Raw genomic sequence first — 12,912 nt, 5'->3', positions numbered from 1 at the left:
AAAAATCTTGGTATTTGATTTGCAGCAAGTTTTGGATACCCCTTCGCTGATAACTAACGTTTCTTTTTATAAGCGTCTCCTTTCAACTTGTAACTTAACGATCCGTGACTTCACTTCAGATGGAGGTATAACTGGCTGCTATATGTGGCATGAAGCAGTTGGAAGAAGAGAATCTGAAGAGATTGCTTTTTGTATTTTAAGAAAGCTCGAAACATTGCCTGAAACTGTGAACCATGTTATTAATTACTCAGATACGTGTGGCGGCCAAAATAGAAACATTAACATGACCATCATGTTTTCATATTTCATCAGTATAAGCAGCCATGATCAGAAGTTTCTTTTATCAAAACATACGCACCTGGGATGCGATGTAGATCATGCTCGCATTGAAAGATCTAAAAATGCTACTGAGATCCCAATTATGGTGCCTCGAGATTGGTTCCAATTTGTTTGAACTGTATGGGGCAAAAAGCCATTTCGGTTCACGAAATGACACAAGACCACGTATTCTCATTTTCAAAAGTTGTTCAGGATCACTTAAGACAAATAAACACTGACACCGACGGCTTGAAATTAAATGGTTTAGGTACGAAAAAACGTTTGGATTAATTCAATTCAAAATAGCACTAGAGGAAGAAAACTTGAAAACACTATATTTAAGAAAATTTAAAAGGGAGAACGACCTATTCCTATATTGACCCAATGCCCCCACTGACCATTAACCCTCTTAAGAAAAGGGATCTACTCAGTCTTCTTCGATTGATTCCTTTTGAGTGTCACAGTTTTTATTTAACATTGGAGACAAATGCCAATGAACCCGAGTTACCAGAAGACGATTGTGAGAAAAACGACTAAGAAGAGTATTCCTATTATTCTTTGTGTTATACTTTAACAAATTCTTTACAAAATAAACACGTTTTTTGTGAAAAATATAGGTACTCAGTCAAATTTACATTGACAACTATTAACAGTTATGGATATACCGATTACCGATATGGAATGTTCACAGACAAGTCGGTTTTACAAATAAAATTTACGATGGCAAAACCCGATATGTCCTTATCTAAATATTTTTGTTATCCTTGAAAATTTGACTAGTATGTGTCACGAGAGGTAAATGGTATTTGTTTACAAACATATTGGAATGGTTTTGAGGTTCTGATAAATCAAAACTTAATTACAACAACATCGCGAACTTTTAAACTCGTCTGCTGCAAAATCAAGTTTTTTGACATATCGGATTTTGCCTTAGCACCACAGATAAATAATATAAAAATAAATAAAACGAGCAAAATGAGTAAATTCATAACAAATAATGCTCGATTTATACAAAATTGAATAATATTCGTAAGAGTAACATTTCTTTTGTAAAAGTTCCACTGCAAATTATTATTATTAACATAATCAGCCAAATACGGTGATAAACTTTATTGTCCTAATTAGCATATAATAACCTCCAAGCATTTAATTTATAATTACGGATGAGCTTGGGTGAAAGTCCCTTTGGAAAACAAAACGACACTTCAGTATTTAGTCCGACCTTGAGCAGAAAGCATGGAGTCTCAAATTTAAACCCGGTGAATCATTAAATGGTTGCGCTAAACTGGTAGTGTTGAATGTTTTCTGTTTTTTGCAAAATACGGAACAATGTGACTGCTGTTGTGGGACGTACTTCGTTAATGACTGGTGTTAGCGAAATAAGTATTTACAATATCAAAATAGAAAAAGAACAAAGTGGAACGTTGAAATCGCCAAAAAAAAATGGATCAGTCAGACAAATTCTAGAATATTCACATATGACGAGGTTCTAAGCAGTTCTCGACGGAGAATTGTTTATTGTGAATTTTTTATGAAAAATTTTCCGCCATACTTAGGGCGTATACATAACTTTATACAAGGTAATGAGAATATATTGAGAACTATACGATTGACGTTTGCGAAGAGACGATTGCAATATATATTTGAATGAATCGTGGGTTAATGTTGGCCAATCTGTTAATTACAAATGGTGAGATACCACCATGATACTAACTAACTGTTTGTTATAGTATCATGAGATACCATTATGCAAAACAGTAGCGAGGTTGAGTTTACCGAAAGTATAAGCTGATTATAGCCGCAAATGTCAAACACGGAACACAAAATTTCGGTATTCGCGATTGAAAACAAAGTATCTGACCTCTGGCGGAATAAATTTAAACTACTAAAAGTGGTATAAACAAACCAGACAGCATTTGATTTGAATAGAAATATTAATTTTTTTTAGTAAATTTCAGCATTATGACTACGTTAAAGTATTTTAAATCAAATCGATATTGCTCTGTTCCTCCCCTATTGCGAAATAGGGAAAGATATGTCCCTATTTCTCTTTCCTAAACTTTTATTTATTTATTAACGGGTATACCATTTACATTGAAACAAAATATAATATATAAAATTTTTCAAAGTAAGCATAACATTGGAATATAATTAGTAAAGTTTAACAAAAAACTAATAATTAACTTGAATACAAACTAATATCACACAAATAGCAGAGACTGGAAAACTTGAGGAAATCAATAAAAAGAAAATACCGCTATCATTTAGTCAATAACATATTGAGAATACATAATTTATTTTCTTAAATAACAGAAATACAAATACTTACCATGTTGGGATAGTATCATGAGGTTTTTTTGCTCATGATTTATTATGGAATCTTTTAAAGACAAATCATGTGCTATGATCTTTTCTGACAGGTGATCTCAAGTTAAGGTTGATTTCATGTGATCAAATGAACTATCTTACAATAAAGTCAATAAATAAATCAAGTTATAAATAAGTAAATAAAGTCAAGTTCAAGTTATTTATTTATGTTAATATACAATAAAGTACTTACATCAAATGAAAAGCTTCCTCAGAAGTAAACTAAAAACAATTTGAACATAAAGTCAATAAATAAAGTTATAAATAAGTAAATAAAGTCAAGTTCAAGTTATTTATTTATGTTAATATACAATAAAGTACTTACATATGTCAAAAAATAGTATACAATAAAAATTAACATAAAAAACATTAGGCATAATTTTATAAAATAATGCATATATTAATAAGACAAACATTACACAGAACATTATACTATGGGTTCCCAGGTATACACAAAATAGGTATACAAAAAATATACAAATTCATCAATTCACAAGCCAGTTCCAACCATTAAAGTTAAAATTTAAGAATTCATCACTTGAAAACTGCTTCCCCTTCAACCAATGGTCTCTTGGCTTCACCACAATACTCAAAGATATCATTAGGCGGACGATTTTCACATTTGGTCCCATTGAAGATAGCTATAATTGAGCTGTCAATTAAAGTTCATAGAACGAAATGTTGGCGTTTGACTGTGTTGCCATGTTTTTTTAATAAATCGGTAAAGAGCATGTGATTTATAATTAATAAAAACCCAATAGAATGTTAACAAACTAACAGTAAAAAAGAAATTCTTTCAAAAAATAATAAGAATAGTGTTCAGGTACTTTCCACAGACATCTGGGGACCATCTGTAACAATCTGGCAACTGGTGGTTTGAGGATTGCCAAATCTATCAGCTTATTATCAAAGAACAAAGGCAAATGCCAAAAAAATGTTGTAATGGTTAACTGCAATTAATATGAGAAGAAAAGAGTATTTATTCGTTCGTGTTGTATATAAAAAAATAAAAAAAAATGCATAATTCATATAATAATATATTAAAAATGTATTTTTGAAAGCTTCTCTATTTGTAATTGAAGCATACAACATATATATTATAAAGACATGACAACACAGTGAAACGTCAAAAATTTGTGTTGTGAATTTAATTGACAGCTCCTTTGTAGCTATCTTCAATGGGACCAAATGTGAAAATCGTCCCATTAGGCTAATTTCCATTTTTAAATAATAAAAATAACTCGTCTTAAACCAAACTAAACATCCAAAAGCAATGGTAAACATTAGACTGTTATGTTTGTTTATACCATTTATATCGGCCATGACACTGCAATCGACCTGCCCTCTACATTCAGTTTCAATCGCGAATAGCAGTGTTGGCATGTTGGCATAATGTAGATGCTGTATGCTTCAAATATAAACAGATAAAGCTTTAGAAAAGTACATTTTGTTTGTATTATGTTATGAATTCTGCAATTTTTGATTTATATAAAACAACAATGAGTAAATATTTGTTTCTTTGGAGATTAATTGCAGTTAATTATTAAACATTTTTTAGTTATTACCCTTTGATAGATTAAGGGATAGAATTGGCAATCGTCAAATAAGCAGTTGTCAGATTACAACAGATGTTTGCAATTAATCTCGAAAGAGACAAATATCTACTTGTTATTGCTTTATATAAATTAAAAATTGCAGAATTCATAAAATAGTATAATCAAAATGTACTTTTTAAAAGCTTTATCTTTTTATATTTGAAACATACCACATATGCATCATAAAAACATGCCAACACTGCTAAACCGAAATATTTTTGACATTTGCGGCTATATTCAGCTTGTACTTTCGGTAAACTCAACCCAGTAGCGATACTTTTCTCAAAGGTATTGGCTTAAAAGCACCTACCAAACGAGTTCCACGATATGCTTTATTGCATGCAGGTTTTTCAGGAGGTTTCTTTCCTACAACGTGTTTTTATGGCAAAGAAAAATGATGGAGACTATGACGATGAAATTATTGCCGCATATTTTGAGACGTTTTTTTTACCTAACTAAAATTACCATATACCAAGACTATTACAAACCTAATCGAGCAATCAAGGATAGGGAAGGGAAAAATCTTTTCACAGCCAGAGGTCGTTCAGGGTAACCACAGACTAAGTAGACCACGGGAAAAGGGGTATTAGTAGTTGGAAAAAAACAGAGGTAACTTAAAGCTAGACCTAAGCTAAAGTTAAGCAAGACCTAAGCAATTTACAAGACTTAACAAAACCTAGAAGAATTCTAAAAATTGACGGTTTGTTCAAAGCTAGTAACTTCATAAGATTATATTGAGGATACACGTTTTCTTGGAATAGCTGAATATTCAATATATTTCTTTGTATCACATACTTGACGCATGCAAAAAATATAATCTAAGTCACATTGTATTGCAACTTTGGCACAAATCCGACCGTATTAAATTAATTTTGTATAAATGTGCGGGATAACAGACGTGCCCGAATGTTAGTCGCGAGATAGTAACAATTTCGTATTTTGAAAAATCTAAATTTTTATGCCAATAATCCCTCAGGATTTTCGGATTCAAAAGAATGTGTACCTTGCCGGACGATTTAGACAGTATTGATTCCATTGCAGTGTCCAGTTATAATGTAGCTTAGCTTTACTTATGGTTATGTATTTTTGAACTCCAGTATCATTTAATACTTTCTCGCCACTTAAAATGCTGTCTTTTGTCAACTGATCTACTTTTTCATTATGTTCAAGACCAATATGAGCTTTTATCCACGTAAATCCTATACTAAACTGCATAGTTGTTAAATTAGATGGGTAATAGTACTTTTAATTCTTTGATGCAAGGATTTACATTAATAGAATGTTCGTCTATAGTCTGGCAAATATTAAGTGAAACTATAAATCACAAATCACGCGTCGTAAGTAATCAAAAGTAGCTGAAATCATGTGTCTATCATGCATTCTCGGATATTTTGATTTTGATCAATGGCTGCACGTAAGAAAATATGTTTCCTTGCTGGTCACTTTACATTGTAACAGTAGAATATTTTATTTCTGCATATAATAACAACAATAATACATAAGATCTAGTTTTTGAAATACGTTTTCATTCACATTAATAATGTGTGGACTAAAGCTAGCAATCGCAGATGCTTGTTTAGTTTGTATGTACATAATGTCTTTTCAAAACATGCCAAAACCTGTTTATTTAGAAGAAGTTACACATCGAGTCATGCATGACATGAATCATATTGTTACAAATATAATCTTCTTCTTCGCGTGCCATATCAGAATTATCCGATGTTGGCGATCACCCTTGCGAAGGCTTCTCGATCTTCTACAGTATTTTTTTAACCAAGAAACTTGTTTTCTTCCTACACCTCTACCGCCCTTTATTTTGCCCTCTATTTTGCCTTTAAGGATAAATTGTAATATTGATATCGACTTTCTCTTACTATATGTCCCAGATAAGACATTTTTCGATGTTTTACAGTCTTTAGCAGTTCTCTATCTTTGTTGACGCTCCTTACTACTTCTTTATTAGTTTTCCTCACTGTCCAAGGTATCTGCAGCATTCATCTATGAACCCACATTTTCAATGCTTCAATTTTGTTCATGATCGATACTTTTAGCGTCCACACTTCTGCACTATAGAAAAGTACGGACCAAAGATAGCACTTAACCATTCTTTGTCTTAGTTCTAAACTGAGATGATTATTGCAAAGAAATGACTTAATTTTCATAAAAATAATTTTAGTCATTACTATTCTACGTTTGATTTCTATGTCTGGATCTAGTTGGTCCGTTATCACAGTTCCCAAATATGTCATTTTGTGAACTTTCTCAACTTGGACTCCTAATTGAAGCTTTGCATCGGGATGTGGGTCACGACTAAACACTAAAAATTTGGTTTTGTTTGAGTTTATTTTAATGCCCATTTCCTCTCCTACGTCGTGAATACGCTCAAACAGAATTTTGAGACCTTCAATATTATCTGACAGAATTACTGTATTGTCTGCATATCTAATCACATTAAGTAGTTCCCCGTTGTTTTTTATTCCATATGGTTGTCTCTTGAGTATATGGTTGTCTTGAGTAAACATTGAACAATCTTGGCGACAAAATGCAACCTTGTCTGACTCCTCGTTGTATGGAGATTTATTCAGTGTAGTTATCTCCAATTTTTACGATAGCAGTTTGATTCCAGTACAAATTTTTAATGACACGAATATCCTTGTCATCTATTCCGATATTTCTCAGTATTTGAATTAATGTTACATGCTGTGCTTTATCGAATGGCTTTTCGAAGTCAACGAAACATGGAAATACATCTTTTCTTTGGTCATGGCATTTTTGTAATAGGATGTTAAGCGCAAAAAGTGCCTCCCTGGTTCCCATAGCATTTCTAAAACCAAATTGGGTATCTTCGAGATCTTCGCATTTGCGTCTAATTCTGTTATGAAGTATTCTTAGGAAAATTTTAGGAGTGTGGTTCATTAGGCTAATTAATCGATATTATGAGCATTTTCTAGCTTTGTGTTTTTTAGGTATTGCGACAAAGATGGATTTAAGACAATCTATCGGAATCACTCTGGTGTTATATATTCAATTAAAAAGTGTTACTACTACTTTTATGTTATCATCCTCTATTAGTTTCAGCAACTCAGTTGGTGTATCATCTGGACCACAAGCTTTTCTAATTTTAATATTATTTATGGCGTGTTCTACCTCGAATTTCATAATTTCTGGGCCGTCGGTACAGTTTTGGTAGAATTCGGCAATATTATTCCTATACAAATATAATACTCCCCGAAACTAATTTTACGTATTGCGTTTACGGCAGTAAACAGACCGAAACGAAATTATCGAGAGTCGAAGTTTATGTCTGAGAAAAATTTAGTTCTTTGGAGTGTCAAATAACCGAGAAGTCTGTTTAATAACGGAAATAATCAATGTCCTGACATTATGTAGAAATGTGTTTACACAGAAAAATAAAGACACAACAGATGAATCAACAGCTGAATCAGCAGATTGTTGCAAATACACAACGAAGCCAATACTTTCATAAGCTTCAATAAAAAACTAAAAATTCCGCCAAAGGAAGAAGTGGAATACAGGCGTGGTATGGAACAGGAATGATAACACAGCCCAACAAAATGAAAAAATTTGGTGCTTAAAAAATTTAAATTTAAATTTGGTGCTTTAAATATTTTTGATGCTCTGATTTAAAAAGTGACTTCTTTTTCATAGTAGTTTTTTTTGGAACCTATGGTAGAATTTTAACTTCGCTCGAAAAGATAGTATAGTAAATATGATAGATCATTCTATTGTAGACTCAAGACACCACTCCAATATAATAAATGTTTGCACCAGAAGAGGAGTAAATGCGAGTTCTGATCACTACTGGATCTAAAGTAGGGTAAGGGCCAGAATTTTAAACGTTTAAAAAAGAAAATAGGTTATAAACATGAATGATACAATGTAGAAGAACTTAAAAATACAAATAAAAATAAAGAATATAAACAAAATATAAACATTAAACTAGAAAACAGACGAAAACATGAAAACATGAAAAATAAATGAAGAGTGGGAAGGGTGCAGAAACGTCATGAAAGAAGCAGCTGAAGAATTACTAGGCATGAAAGGTAAACAAAAAGTACAAGAACGAATGACTGTTTTGACGAAGAATATCAGATTATAATAGAGAGAAAAGACAGAGCATATTTAATTATGCAACAGGGGTACAGAACCCGATCAGCAGAGGAGGAATATAAATAACTACGCAAGGAAGAAAAGAAAATCTACCACAGAAAGAAGAGAGACACTATGAACAAAGAACTGCAAGATCTAAGTAAGCCAATAAAGACGAAAAATTTTACCCGAAACTGAACAAAAGCAAAAAGGAATTCAAACAAAAGAAGTAAAGATATAAGGAGGGTAATATATTGACAGAACAGCAAAAAAAACTAAGAAGATGGAATTCCTGAATGAGACCGAAAATATTTTAGATTATATTGATATAGGTATTAGATGTTCGTTTGTAATACTCCATAAGTTTTTTATAAAAATATTGCTTTTAATTATGTGTTCTTAATATGCCATACGGTGAATAAAAAATAAATTCTCCGCTGCTGACACGCTTCTTGGTAAAACTCATAAGGACAGCTAAATTATACAATAACTTACGATAAGCATTTCATTATTTCTTTGCTGGAGTATAGTTGGCTAGAGAAACTTTTTAGAACGGGTAATTCGTCGGATAATATGTTTATTTGTTTGAGATTCTGATTTGCGGCGTATTGACATGCTTTTATGATAAACCGTATTCATTTTACAAATTCCCAATCGTCAATAGAACCACGTGTAAGCCAAACAGGGTCGTACTGATGTACGACCTATGTATCATATGATTTTTACAAATAACTATAACTATAACTATAACTATAACTATAACTATAACTATAGCATAAATATAACACAATACATTAACTTAAAAATCAACACGATACAATTTGAATTTAAAATGCTGGCAAGTTTGGATCTGTAACATGAGAATCTGTCTGACTTAAGGTAATAAATTATATTTAATAGCCTCTTGACGAATGAGACGGCGAATATCAACACGTGCTCATGTTTACTGATGGGAATTTGGTAAACGAATGTACTTTAGCTATAGTTTTTGCTTAAAATATTGATGTATTGGAATCAAGTTTAATTTTTTTTTAATGTCTAATGATAGTATATAAAAGGCATAGCCCACTCCATCATTTTGTTTTCTAAGTGTAAGAAGTTCGGCATATGAGGGGGTTTGAATTAACGATGTTTCTAAAGATTGAAAAAAATCAGATTGAGGCGGTTTTTTAATAATTTTGTGTGCATAAGGCGGGGGAGGATTTTTTAGACCAATATTTTATTGTTAAATCGAAGCAGTTTAATACATCAATTTGATTGCTTACAATGGGATCTTTTATATAGGATTCCAGAATAAACTTTTTAGATAAAAATTGTCTTCGAATATCTAAGGGAGGTTCTAAAGCTTCCACACGCAACAATTCACAGGTGGTAAAGTATATTGCTCCCAAACATATTCTTAAAGCAGCGTTTTGTATCAATTCTAATCGTTTTAAAATGTGATTAGTGGCCGAACCGTAAAAAAATAATCCCATAATCGATTACCGATCGGATGAAAGCTGTATAAAACATTACACAGGTTTGTATGTCAGCTCCCCACCAAATTTTCAGAATAAAATTTAGAAAATTTAATCCTTTATAACGTTTCTATTTTATGGATGAATGGTCTCTAGCTAAGTTTTTTGTCCAGCGTTATGCCAAGACACGTTACGATACTTGTTATGGAAAATTGCATTTTATTGATAACAATATTATCCAAGGGTTATTATTTTTCTTCACCATATCAGAGTTTCGTCATTGCGAAGGCTTGTCGATCTTCTGCCACATGGAATAATTGTCCTGCATCTAATATTTCAGTCCATTCATGAATGTTTTTTTAACCAAGAAACCTGTTTTCTTCCTACACCTCTACGGCCTTCTTTGCCTTAAGGATCAGTTGTAATATCCTATACTGATTTCCCCTAACTATATATCCCAAATAAGACTTTTCTCGGTGTTTAACAATTCTCTATCTTTGGGTTCTCTAGCTAAGGGTTATTATTATGCCTTGTAAAAACACTATTTGATTTTTCTGGTGATAATGAAAAACCAATTAAATTAAATTTTAGAAATAAGAGAATTTATATTTATTCTATCTCCTTTGCATAATCAATGTATGCTATTTCTAACGTTCCCTGAAGGGTCAAATTCCTCGTAAAATTAAAACAAAATGAAATCAAAATTGTCAGTAAACAATTATAATTTTCTTTTTCATATCTGTTTTAACCGTAAGTATATAACGACAAATAAAAATAAAATCATTAATCTATTTGCTCCGTGCGTAACCCTGGTAGGGGTAACTTGAAACGATGCCAGCGTGCGTAGCGGCGAAATATGACAAAATTGAACCTATCTTTTTATGTATAAATTTGATCAAAAATGGGTGCAAATACATGTTGCGTATTTAATTATGCTAATAATAGCAAAATAGTGAGTTTCGTTTATATAGGTTTCCAAAGATTACATATAAATTAGAAAAAGAAAAAGATAGATTCGTACTATTACATACTCATAATGCAAAGACATTTGTGTTAACTCGTGTGAATTTAATATTTTTTCTTTTAATTTTTATTTGAAACGGTAGGTTTTAATTTTTGACATTATTATTAAATAGATAAGGCCTTAATATTCCAATTCTCCAAAACATTCATATTTTAAAACTGTCATTTAAGTATCTTCTCTTAAAATTCCCTTCTTTGCGTATTGTACTTTTTGTTAAAAAATCTCTATACACCCCTATTGTATTTTAAGCCTCTTCTAATTCATATTTTCTAAGGGAAACAATTATTTTCGATAAAACTCCCGACAAAATTCATAACAAGAAGGGCTGTTTGGCGGTTTGAACGCTACGAAAATATTGGCGAAAATGAGTTACACTTGTGAAATGGTTAAGGGGTGGCTTTTTATAAATATATCACAATGTCGGAAGCCCTTTATCTCGAGAAGGGGCGCGAGCGCCTACTTCAAATGATGGATGTTGTCTCTCTAGAGGGAGAAGATGAATTGTACTAATTTGAGGCAGTTTTGGATTTTTTACCGTCCTCCAAATTGCTTGTTTACATAGCGAATGTACAGCTCTCGAAAATATTATGTTCGTCAAGACTACTCGGTGACAAGAGTGGTAGAGCTTTATTTCAAAAGTTGACGAACCCTATTTTCTGCGTTTTTGGGATGCGAATGAAATAAAAAAGAGACGGCCGCGTATGTTAGTTTATACCAGCAAAATAGGGACATATTTTTACTATCTTCCTTCGAGACTTTTTATCTGTAACTGCTCATATACCAAATATTTTATCGTACTTATCATAAATATCTGAAAAATTAGAATAAACATATTATTGAAGCCAAAAATAAGGTACTCAACAAACTGAAGGACAGATGATCGAAAACATTGATGGAAGAAGTAAAAGGAGGAAAAGAAAGCAGAATGTTTCTTCTTCTTCAAGTGTCATACGCTTCCAACATGTATATATTCATCCGCCATCTATCTGTAAATGTTCTTCTCTGGCAAGTGTAAAAATTTCTCTTGCATTTCGAATACCGCAACAAAGTCTTTATCTCGCAGTTATTAAAGTTGCCTTTTTCTTGGACCTTTTCGTTTTTCTACTTTCTCCATTAAAAACAATCTCAAGAGCTCATACTTATGATCTCTCATTCTATATCACAAATAGGGAATTTTTTGTTGTTTAATAATTTGTAACAATTCACGGTCGTTTCCAGCTCTTCTTAATACTTCTTCTTTTGTCACATGATCAGTCTATTAGATACGCATTAGCTTAATAAAAGTCCAGATTTCAAATGCTTCTATGCAATTCATTGATAATAATTTGAGACACCATGTTTCTGCGCCATATGTGTATATATTGAGTCGTAATTATGGGTGATTTTATTGCCCGTGTTGGCAATGATTTAGTTCCAGGAATAAATCACCGATATACTGAACATATTAACAATGAAAACGGAAACCTTCTACCGGACCTCTGCAAAATAAACGAAATATCAATGCATTTTCCACTCACAAAGAACAATAGAAATACACTTTTGAAAACACTAGACGACAATGCTGTATGATAGACTATATTCTGCCGAATAAAAAGTTACATCCTTCTCAAATCTTGGATGTAGGTAAGAGCACTTACATCGGCATAAATGGGAAGCGATCATTTTTTTGTAATTTTTAGTCATTTTGGATTGTTTTTGATTTATCCAAAAAATTTATAATGCCAAGAGTTCGGAGTCGTCGGCAATTTCGTCATTTAAACGACTTCGAAAAAGGACGCATTATAGGCATGAAAGAGGCCGGTTTTGGTTTACGGAAAATTTTATGAAGAGTTGAAGCTACTCCATCAACGGTGTTAAGAGGAGGAGGTGGTCCAATTATGAGACTTATCGGCATCTGTCGTGGAGTGCCTAGACGTCTTAAAATATTGCAAGGCGTGATTTGCACCATCTTAGACTTCTTGCTCTCAAAAATAGACGGGACAGTGTACATCAAGTAAGAGATGATTTAGTTTCAGCTACATGAAGAATAGTGTTACGATAA

This window comes from Diabrotica undecimpunctata, chromosome 1 (assembly GCF_040954645.1).
Source record: "Diabrotica undecimpunctata isolate CICGRU chromosome 1, icDiaUnde3, whole genome shotgun sequence".
Taxonomy (NCBI): domain Eukaryota; kingdom Metazoa; phylum Arthropoda; class Insecta; order Coleoptera; family Chrysomelidae; genus Diabrotica; species Diabrotica undecimpunctata.
This window is presented reverse-complemented; position numbering follows the sequence as displayed.